Raw genomic sequence first — 11,715 nt, forward strand, 5'->3', positions numbered from 1 at the left:
TCTTAGCCCTTAAGACCTTTCTTAAAAAAAAAAGTCCAATTTGTGAAATTTGTATTGCGTGTGTGCATATTCATATAAATTTCATATATATGTATACTTCAACTGAAGTTAAAAGAGGGATATAGATAAAAGAGTGTGGAAAAGGTTAAGAAGATTTTCTTTAGATAGGCTCTAAAGAGCATGATTGGAAATCCACTGGTCAACTGGTCAAGGTGATTGGCTTATTACGTTTAGAATTGTCCTTTCCCTTTCTAAAAGAAAGATGATGAGTTATTGCTATCACAGGCACTATGTCCTTCAAAAACGCATCGATAATATTTAGTAGCTTGGTAATTGTTTCAGCTAATTCCTTAAGAAGCTTGGGATGTATGTTATTAGGATCTGATAATTGGATGGAATCCAGTTTTTAGTGTAATGTTTGATGTGAAGCTGTCCTGCTTTTACCATCCTATGATATCTAATTATTGACTGGTATAAGAAATTAAAGGAAAGTTGCTTTTGTTTTGGTAGTCTCATTGGTAGATTTTTTTCCTTTTGCTATAGGCCTAGTAAAATGAAAGTAAATTTCAAGTTTATTTCTCAGGATTCCCAAGAAGAGAACATGCATCATATGAAATACTTTATAATGTGATATTATGAATAAGATTAATGAAATTTATCAAAGATGTCAGTGAGAATTTTCTTATGACGGTAGATTTTAATTCACGAGAAAATCCTCACCAGCTTGCTTGAAATCAAGTTTTCAGAGGTTAATATGATAGTAATAACAATAAAAACGATGACTAATATTTGTGGAGCATTATGTACTGAGCCCTGTAGGGTAAGTACTTTATATGGATGATCTCATTGAAGTCTCAGATCAAATTGCTATGTGATATTACACTCCGTTTCACAAATGAGGGAACCAGGCTTAGAGAGGTTAGGTAAATTTCCCATGGCCATAAACATTGTAAAAGTGGCTAAGACAGACCATGTTTAAATCCATAGTCTGTACCAAACTGTCCCCCTATTGATGGTGCTTCTCTCTAACTGTGGTGGTGAGGACAGCAGGACTTGGAGAAATTTGGCAGTTAATATTCTGAAAGAAGTAGAAAATACATGAAAGGAAATTTAGAAGCCAACCAGTAAAACCATCATATTTTATTGATGAAGAACATGAGGCACAAATAGTATAATGTCGCACCCATGTTGCCTGGATATACCTCTTACAAATTAAGGGAATTTAGGCCTCTCAATTCCTCAGTTTTCTCATCTATAAAATGGGAATGATAATAATAGAATGTACCTCAAAGAATCACTCTAAAATTCATTACATCCTTGTAATATGTATTTAGTTTTCCCTCTTTCTAAAGTGTAAGAACAAGAGAATTCAGGAAGTGTAAGGGTTAAAAAGAGTAACTAAATATACTTGTTACCTACAATGCATCACTTTGTATTCTAGTTTCCAGAAATGTTAGAATAAAGAATACATAAGCATTTGGCCAGGAGCATACATAGTAAAATAAAATTTAGATTCAAATTGTTAGCAGGGGTGAAAATTCTATATTTTCTTCTCTTTTGGTTTCTTGGAGCTAATTTGTAGACAAGAGGAGGTTTAGTACCTCTATGAGGATATTCCACCTCTCCAAACTATATAGCTACTACCTTGGTTAACAAGAAATGCTGAGTAGGCAGTTCTTGGCGTTGGTTTATCTATGTAATAATGCCAGGGTTGCTATCTCTGAAATTATATTGGCCTTCCTTTCTTGGTCTCAAGACGGTTACTGCAGGTCCAGAAATCATGGACACAGTTAAAGCATGAAAAAGGGGGGAAGAAATGGAATCAGCCTCCTCTGTCCCTTTTATTAGGCAAAGCAAAAGCCTTCCAAAAAGGCTTCCCAGGACACTTGTGCTCATTTGACAAAACCAAGGCCATCATGTTTCCAACTAGCCTACCAGTGTAGGTAGATAATGAAAGGTAAAGAATAGACTAGTCAACAGTATTATTCAGATATATGATTTTTTTTTTTGGCAAGATGATTTTTTTTTAAAGATTTTATTTATTCATCCGACAGAGAGAGAGACAGCCAGTGAGAGAGGGAACACAAGCAGGGGGAGTGGGAGAGGAAGAAGCAGGCTCACAGCGGGAGGAGCCCGATGCAGGACTCGATCCCAGGACTCTGGGATCACGCCCTGGGCCGAAGGCAGACGCTTAACGACTGAGCCACCCAGGCGCCCCCAGATTTATGATTAATTATATGCTGACCACATTTTTATATTAGCTTATATATTAATGGAAATGGGGAAACTGCCACTTACAGAGTATTAAATTCTAGCATATATGTCAGGTAATTTATGGTCATTGTTTAATACTCAAAACACCTTTGAGAAAATAGATGAATAAACTGAGATTCAGAAAGGTGAATTCTATTGCAAATATCATATACATAATATTCTTTGAAACTGGGCCTGACTTGAAAGTCTGTGTTTACAGTTGGAACATGAAAAAAATGAAGGAAGCTGTAGCATAATAGCCACAAATTTAATGAATGCTTATTAATATGAGGCATCACAAAAGTTAACATATTTTAAAATAAATTATCACATTTATCCTCACATTTGTCTTCAATAATCTTATGAGATATTTTTATCCCTATTTTAGAGATAGAATGAAGTCAGGGAAGGTGGCTACCTTTTTCAAGTTTACTTAGCTAAAAATCTGGGACTGGGGTTGGTATCCAAATCTAAGTAATTTGCTCCCAACCACTAAAACAGATTACTACTTGCCATCTATGTTGTCTAACCTCCCATCATAACATGTGATGATTCTAGAATGAGTACAGAATATGCTTTCCAGGCAGGTATTGGAAATGTATACTTGGGTTTTTCCTCATTTATCTGTTAAAATTGTCAGGATAAAGTGCCAGGCAAAACAGTTTTCAGAAGGAAAGGAAGTATATGTAAGGTCAGGGATGTCTGGCGTAGATAACACTTTTGCCTGATGATCTGGCAGAATGTGAGGTTGGAAAAGATGGCTAAACTGAGGAGGATCCTTAGAAGCAATTTATTCTACCCCTCTGACTGCAGTGCCATATTCTCTATTTAAATTCTTTTTAATATAAATAAGACAATAGAAAACAGAAACAAAAAACCACCAACACCTTAAGATCAGTATTTCTTTTTTTTTTTTTTTAAGATTTTATTTATTTATTTGACAGAAAGACAGTGTGAGCAAAAGTAGAGGGAACAGCAGAGGGAGTGGGAGAAAGAGACTCTCCACTGGGCAGGGAGCCCAATGTGGGGCTCAATCCCAGGACCCTGAGATCACAACCTGAGCGGAAGGCAGCTGCTTAACAAACTGAGCTACCCAGGTGCCCCAAGATCAATATTTCTTCACAATTCAGTAATAGCTTTAAAATTCTCTTCAGTGTATTAGAAAATTCCAGAACCAGCATCTTTATGTAAGTGAGAAAAAGGCAAGTATAAGGCGTCATCTTTTTTAACTATGAGATGTTAGTATACACTTAGCAGGGGACTTATAATGGTCATGTGGGGGTGGAAGGATGAGAATTATTTTTCCCCACATAGGTTCTCTTTAAAGAGTCTTTAAAGGCTTATATCCCTTTAAAGGTAATAACGAAGGGTTTCAGAAAGATGTTTCAGCACAGTTCACTGAGCAGAGTAAAAACATTTGCCCGTGGATATCAAATACATAGGGAAAAAAAGCACCTACAATAACTGATGGCAACCACCAAAGAAAAAAAAATTAAAAACAGGTGTGAGATTTTATTGCTAGCACAACTACGATGACTTTATAAAATGAATTTGGTGTCTCAGGTGTCTGGCCTGAACATCTGAATAATCTTATTTCTTAAGGTGTCTGTCAGTGGATCTGTTCATAATTTGTTTGGTCCATGCTTATGGATGAAACTGTACCCTTTAATGATCAGGAAAAGTGATTTTTTGCTAATCCCAAAGAAGAGGTAATTAGGCATTTCAAGTTCCTCTGGTTCCCATCAGTTTAATAACCACTCCTTTTTGTATCTTGAAACTATAAATATGTATAAATATATGGTATTATATTGTAATTTGTAACATGGTTCTATGTCTTCTTTTTCCTTCTTGCTATAAGACACATACATATTGAATCTCTGTGTTTTTCAGTATAATTCAAATATTTAAAACTTTATTCTGAGCTTCTAGTAATAATACTTTTAATAAGGACACAACTTCTTTATTCTAATAATTACAAATAATAGTCATAACTAACATTTACTGAGTTATTGCTAAGTGCTAGTCTTCTTAAATATTTCATAAGCCTAATCTCACTTAGTTTTCTCAGCAACCTAATGGAATATGTACACTTATTTTTTTTTCTTGAGCTCAGATCAAGTGCAGAAATCTTCGTAATTGCAAACGTCAGTAGTAAAACCTTTCCATCATTGCTCAGAACTGATTAGTCCTTCATATACACACATATCCTCTCCACCCTCACCCCAATCTCATTCATCAAGTCATCAGTTATACACTGTCACCTTCACCTGTGTGCATGCACACACACACACCCACACACCTACAGCCTTTATTGTTCTAAATTACTTCTGCTTCTCAGAACTATGGAGATCATGCATCAGGTAGACTGGAAGGTCTTCTGATGCTCAGATTTGGCTGTCTTCATCATTGATCCTCTTCAGTAAGAGCAGATCTCAGAAGGCACTTATTTTTATTTCACAGATGAGAAGATGATCCGCAGAGCGATATATAATCTAGCAAAGATCAACTAATTTATAAATGGAAAACTTACAAGTCTAGAGCCTCAACATATAAGACAATGCTAGAGAAATTTAGATTGTATGGCTATCTGATTTTTTTTTTTTTTTAAGATTTTATTTACTTATTCGACAGAGATAGAGACAGCCAGCGAGAGAGGGAACACAAGCAGGGGGAGTGGGAGAGGAAGAAGCAGGCTCCTAGCAGAGGAGCCTGATGTGGGGCTTGATCCCATAACGCTGGGATCACGCCGTGAGCCGAAGGCAGATGCTTAACCGCTGTGCCACCCAGGCGCCCCATGAATTTTAAACTCTTATTTTAAAATTGTGAGGCTACATTGAATTATAACAGACTCCTGTTGGGAAAGTGGAAATAATTATGGACATTGCTCCTCACAGTTCGTAGCAATGCCTTTTGTGTATCTGGTACTCCAGTGAATGTTTGATGAACAAAAAATAAATCAGTAATAAAATACAGAGGAAAAACTAATGCCATAGTAATTTAGAACAATTATTGCTTTATTATCTTCAAGCATATTCAAAGTATTGAAGTGTGGATATTTGTTGATACTACATAGTATGATTTCAGTGTTTTGCATTGTTGACTCTATGTGAATTATCTGTATCCATTGTTAATTTTTCTGTTGAAAATGTGTAATGTGTTTTGTATCACCTTTATCTGGATTTATCCTAGTTGACTGAGATACTTAGGAAGAGACACAGGATCAAAGCTTTTAGGTGGTAGGAGTTTAGAATGAATTGCTCCAAAGATGTGCCACTTTGGCATGCAGTTTATTTGAACTTAAAACAGTCAAGGCCCCAAAACTCAGGAAGAAACTTTGACTTTTCCCCTAACTGCCTAAAGGAAGTTAGGTAGAGAACCTGCTGCAGAAATAGAGCTATCACCATAGATAACTACATTATAATATGAACCAGAGGTGGTAGACAAGGAGGAATTTAAAATAGCGTCTGTTTGTTAAAATTCCTCTGGATGTCTCACTGTTTCTGTATGGCCCAGCAAACATTTATTCATCAAACATTACTCTTTTTCATCTCTTGTGCATGCCTTTCCTTCCTTTTGAAGTCCCACGCCTCTACCCCCTTATCCTTAGTTCAGGATGGTGTATATACCTTGTTTTACTTTTCTATCCTTGAACCTTTCATATATGGGATTCCTATACACCCAAAATTAAAATTGATTTTCTCAGGGGTGCCTGGGTGGCTCAGTTGGTTAAGCATCTGCTTTCAGCTCAGGTCATGATCCCAGGGTCCTGGGATTGAGCCCCGTGTCAGGCTCCTGGCTCAGCGGGGAGCCTGCTTCTCCCTCTCCCCCTGCTTGTGCTTGCTCGCTGTCTCTCTCAAATAAATAAATAAAATCTTTAAAATAAATAAATAAATAAATAAATAAATAAATAAATAAACAAATAAATAAATAAATAAATGATTTTCTCCTATTTATCTGTCTTATGTCAATTTAACTCTTAGACCAACCAGAAGAGTTTTGAAGGGTAGAGAAACCTTCTCCCCAACAAGCTTATTGAGTAGAAACCAAACAAACATTCATGTGGAAGCAGGATAACTTCTCATGGTGTCAGGTTTCTTTATTCGCTTGCTGTCCAGAAGAACAGCTTTATGAAACTGCTCCTCATACAATTTTTCTTGCTTCAGGAAATCAGATCATGGTCTCAATCTGACAGTGTGTCTTTCACTCAGATTTTGGGCTATCCTTGGCAGTGCTCCCATGTTGTGCAGATAATTGAGAATTGACTAAAATATATACATTTTCCTTTAGGGTAATCAATAGAAATATGGCTGTAAAGAAAAATTAAATTGCTTTCTCCTTGAGGTTTGAAGAAATTGAATTTATAAAACTTAATATATAGTATCAAATTCTTTGGGAAAAAATAAGAATACAACACTGATTACATCACTTCACTTCATTTGCTCCTCATTGTCTAAAGTCTAAACAACTTAGCTTGGTATTCAAGTCTTCCAAGCCCTAGCCCCAACATTATTGTCATCCTTAAATCCAACTTCTTACACATATATGTTATTGCAAATCCAAATTGGACTATAATAATTTCCTGGACATTCACTGTTTGCAATTCTTCATCTCTGTAGGCATTCTCTGACCACTCTACCAAAAATATCATCCTTTATTATCTTTTATTTCCTTGCTGTCTTTTTTCTTCTTGACCCTGCCTTCTTTATTTTTTCTATAGCACTGACACTATATTATATATTTGTTTATATCTGTCTTATAGCACCTAGAAGACTGCTCAATCAGTATTTGTTGAATGAATGAATAATTTTCTAAACCATCAAGTAGGAGCACCTGTGTGGCTCAGTCGTTAAGTGTCTGCCTTCGGCTCAGGGCGTGATCCCAGGGTTCTGGGATCGAGCCCTGCATGGGGCTCCCTGCTCCGCTGGGAGCCTGCTTCTTCCTCTCCCACTCCCCCTGCTTGTGTTCCCTCTCTCGCTGGCTGTCTCTCTCTCTGTCAAATAAATAAATAAAATCTAAAAAAAAAAAAAAATAAACCATCAAGTAACTTCAATTCTCCATATTGAAAAAAAAGCTTATTTTTCAGTAGCTTTAGAGTGGTATGGTGGGTCCGTTTGTACTTAGCAGTCTTAGCAGTTTAAGCAAGGTTTTTTGTTTGTTGTTTTATTTTTTTAAATTTTATTCAGAAATTACTGTGTCTTTTAGAGAAACTTACACCAGTTTACCAAATTGACCACCATCAATTCCAAGAAGTTTTATACAGTTTCTTGTACCTAACAAGGATTTTTGGTTACTTACTGCCTTGCTCTCAAAGAAAGCCAGATGTGACTTGAATGCGAAGGAAACTCTCTGATCTGGTATTTACTTACAGTGTGTTTTTATTTTGTCCATGGGTGATGGCCTGTGATGACTAAGTAGCATTATGTACCAGTGGGAGGTTGCAGATCTATTGATAATAGCCACCAAGAGACTTTATATCTATTTGGGATGTCAGGGAAGTGTTTCCTTGAAACTGAATTAACCCACTTAGAGATGAACATTATTTTTTCTAAATTAAAAAAGAAAATTAAATCCTACAAAAAGTTAAAAGAATAGTATAATGGGTACACATATATCTTTTCCTTAGAAGTTCTAATTTTTATCATTTTGTCACATTTGCTCTAAAATTTCTACCAATATATATATTTTAAATTAATACCTTTTTTGCTGAGATATTTGAAATTAGCTTGCAAACATAATGACATTTTGCTCTAAATACTTCAACATGTATTTCATAAGAACAAGGACTTCTTTTTTTAATGAGCACAATATGACTTTCATATCTAGAAAAGTGCATATTAACACAATTATAATATCAAATATACAGTTTCATTCAAATTTCTCCATTTGTCCCAGCCACGTATATTCCTTTTAATTGTGTGAATGTGGCTTTTATTATTTGTTTGTTTGTTTGCATCTAATCAAGGATCTCAATTTGCATTTAGTTGTCATGTCTCCTTAGTCTCCCTTAATCTATAGCCATTCCTTTGCCTCCTCTTTTCTTTTCCCTGTTTTTATTTTGCTTTGTGTTTTTCTTCTACAAACTTGACAAGTTTGTCAAATCCAGGGCAATTGTTTTGTGAAATATTCTACAGTCTGAACTTGTTTTCTCACAACTAGTTTCAGGTTAATTTTTTTTTTTTTTTTTTTTTTTTTGCCCATAGCCATACGTGGTATTGCATACTTTCCATTGCATCATATCAGAAGATACATAATGCTAATTGGATCCATTACTGGTGATGCTAACTTTGGTCCCTTGGTTAAGACACTTTCACTATTGTAAAAATGCCTTTTTTCCCCTTTGTAATCAATACATAATATGTTAGGTAAAACTTTGAAAATGTGAGGATCCTTTCATCCTATGGTTTTTAGCATCATTTGGTGAATCTTATATAAATCAGCTCTGACACTGTTGTTTGCAAATTGATGATTTTCTTATTTTATCATTCCTTCAAAATAGCTAGCATTCTTTTGTTACAGAGGTTTTTTTTCTCTCTCCCTCCCCCATACATTAAAAAAATTTTTAAAAAAATTTTAAGTAGCCTCTGTGCAGGGCTCGAATGTAGGGCTTGAACTCATGACCCCAAGATCAAGACCTGAGCTGAGATCAAGAGTTGGAAGCTTAACAAACTGAGCCACCCAGGCACTACCTGACTCTTTTTTTAAAATGCAATGTTATAATTTATTTCCTTTAAAAAAAAAAACATTCCAGTTGTCCCAGATTTGGCCAGTTGGATCTTTGAAGCTATTCCCTATGGTTTTTTGTTATGTCCCCATTAATCACTGAGTATTTTTTTGCTTCCTGATACTATAAGAACATTTAGCTTCACCAGTGATTTTCCTTGCCTCAGCCATTTCTCCAAGGAACTCTGGTTCCGTTATGTGGAGAATGGTATTTAGAAACCAAGATCTTGGCACTGGATGAACACAATGATGTGAGGGTGGGCATGAGCAATTTTCACCTCTATTATATACAGTTCAGTTCCATTCTTCTTTCTCTTGTTCCCACTTGTTTAATTTTGGATTTCATAAAATAATAGCATTTTCTTCTCTTGTATTTTCTTCAGCTAAGTATTTAACTTAAAATGCTGCTACCTAAAAGTCTCCATGATTCCTGAGGATTGGCAGAGTATGAGATTCTTTCTTTCTTCATCTGACAGCGTGAAAACTCTCAAATTCCGCACTCATTCAAGTCTTTCTCAGTCACCTCTGTTTGTCTTTCATCTGATTTTTTCCAGATGTTCTATAGTTCCCAAAATAAATAGGGATATTCAGTGAACCACAATATCTGAAAGATAAAGCAAGTGCTTACCTGTTTGCTTTGCCATCTGCTCTGTTTTGAATTGGATAAGTACATATTCAATCCCCCCAAACAGCATGCATGTCTTAAATTCCCACAGTGACTGACTTCAGTTCCATCTGGTTGATTGTTATTTCATTACAACTGTTCAGATTTATAAACCCAGCAATTAAAACAACTTAGACATGTTAATACCTATGTTGCTCTTAACTACCATGACTCAAAAAAAGTGCGATAGGTTTTACAAGACATTGTTTCATTGAAGGGACTATTATTATTTTAATGAAACATGTTATACATGCATATTATTTTAAAAGGTTTCTTTCTTTTTGGATTTGTCAGGCCTTCATTTACAAATAGAAGATTAACTATACTTTAATTGTTCCAAATGTGATGATGGTGAAAAGCAAAATACAAATTCCAGCCTTTTCCCTCCTCTATCAATGTTTCTATGCAAAGATTAAGAGTGTCTGTGACTAGTTCTAGAGTGATAATTTCAGTTGGCTCAGGTCCATTAGCTGCAGGGAAAAACACCTGGCAAGGAGGTTCATAGCAGCCCATTCTTGTTAACCTTTCAGCCTTCACAATAACTATCAGCAGGCACCAAGTAAGGGCCTCTAATAAACTGGCATTGAAGCTGCTGACAGCTGATAACTTTTTATGGGTTTCCAGAACTAAGTGAAAGAAAATGTTCTGATTAATTAGAATCAAAGAATTTTTAAATTCCTTAATCCCAGAATTAGATAATTTTTAGACATGTAAAATGGAATAAAGATCAATGTGTCCTCTCATAAAACATTTTCCTATAAATGGATTTTCAAAGTATACTATTTTTGCTACTTTAATCCAGTTTAATTTTCAGCTACTGTGCTCTTTTATTTTAGTAAAAGGGAAAACAGCTAAGAGATGGGAAACAGTACCAACTTTAGAGGTAGTTTTAACTAGATTCTTCTTACCTGTAGTCTACTTTTTGCTAGTTAATTATGGAAACTCTTTATAATACCCAATAACTGTGGGAGATTAGGCCTCCGTCCTGCAGGGCCAACACTAAAGAAGAGTATTTAAAAGTTTCACTGACACCCTTCTCTTTAATCAGAGGGTAAGAAGAAAGTTTATGTATGGTGAGCCCCTGCATTCTGTCTCTCTACTCTTGCTTGAAAAATGGGGAGCCAAAGACAGATCCAAGATCTCAGAGCAAGATCCATTTCCTCTTTCTTAGTACTCAAACAAGTCCCATTATCCAGAACTCCACCTTGTTCCCAGAATAACATGGAAACAAAAGTCAGCCTTGGGTAACATTTCTAAGATGAGAAAACCTGGACCAGCCTCACAGAATTTCTCACAACTCAGTTTGAGGGGAAGCATTTGGTGGCTTCCTGTGCTTTTTGGGGACTACATAAGTAATAGAAAGAGAGCCAGACCTGGAGAATTGCTAAGGGAGGGAGCATGAGAAAAATGCGGAGGCAACCTGCCTTCATTAGTCTGAGGATTGGATGGGAACATGCTCATCTCAGAGAGTGTAGACAGGAAGAGTTCCTGAGTAAGGACCGATACCATCCCCTCATTCCTTGATACCAAGGCATTACATAAGAATACTAGATTTATGGCAAAACCCCTGGAATAAAGGAAATGGTTTGACTTGATTAATATTTTATGTTCATCACCTGATCAAATAGAGACCCAAAATACAAAATTAAGTTAAAGTATTGAAAAATAAGCAAATTTACAGTTCTTGTCCACCTGAGTTTTGTGGATTAAGATTCATACTGATTACATTTAATATTTATGTTATTTGTGTGCCAGCTTTAATAAATTCTATTAGAACGTGTGTTCCCAAATAATAGTGGTATATCTTTTTCCTTTCTGACTTCCAGACATCTTAAAAATAGTAGTTACTTAGTATTTGTTCAGTAGTATTGAATGGCTTAATCCAAAACATCCTAGTAGCAAATTTTCTTGGTTAACCAACTTTTTCATCCACTATTTTCAAGGCTGGTGTTCGGATATGTTTATTAATTCAGTGGGTCTTCAGATATAATCAGCTACAGTTCAACATCACTAATCCAAAGACTGCATGAAAGAGAATCAAACCAGAATATCCTAACAACTTGGGCACATAGATCTCC

At 35.6% G+C, this 11,715-nt stretch overlaps 2 non-coding genes across 2 annotated transcripts; both read right to left on the reverse strand.

Moving 5' to 3' along the window:
* Window positions 1-4,357: 4,357 nt before the first annotated feature.
* LOC121100547 lies at window positions 4,358-4,427 on the reverse strand. Its single transcript, XR_005832304.1, has one exon. It is a non-coding gene; the product is annotated as a small nucleolar RNA U2-30 (small nucleolar RNA).
* A 158-nt stretch (window positions 4,428-4,585) lies between these two features.
* LOC121100548 lies at window positions 4,586-4,665 on the reverse strand. Its single transcript, XR_005832305.1, has one exon. It is a non-coding gene; the product is annotated as a small nucleolar RNA U2-19 (small nucleolar RNA).
* Between the last annotated feature and the right edge of the window lie 7,050 nt (window positions 4,666-11,715).

Source organism: Ursus maritimus, unplaced genomic scaffold (genome assembly GCF_017311325.1).
Source record: "Ursus maritimus isolate PB19 unplaced genomic scaffold, ASM1731132v1 scaffold_4, whole genome shotgun sequence".
NCBI classification, from domain to species: domain Eukaryota; kingdom Metazoa; phylum Chordata; class Mammalia; order Carnivora; family Ursidae; genus Ursus; species Ursus maritimus.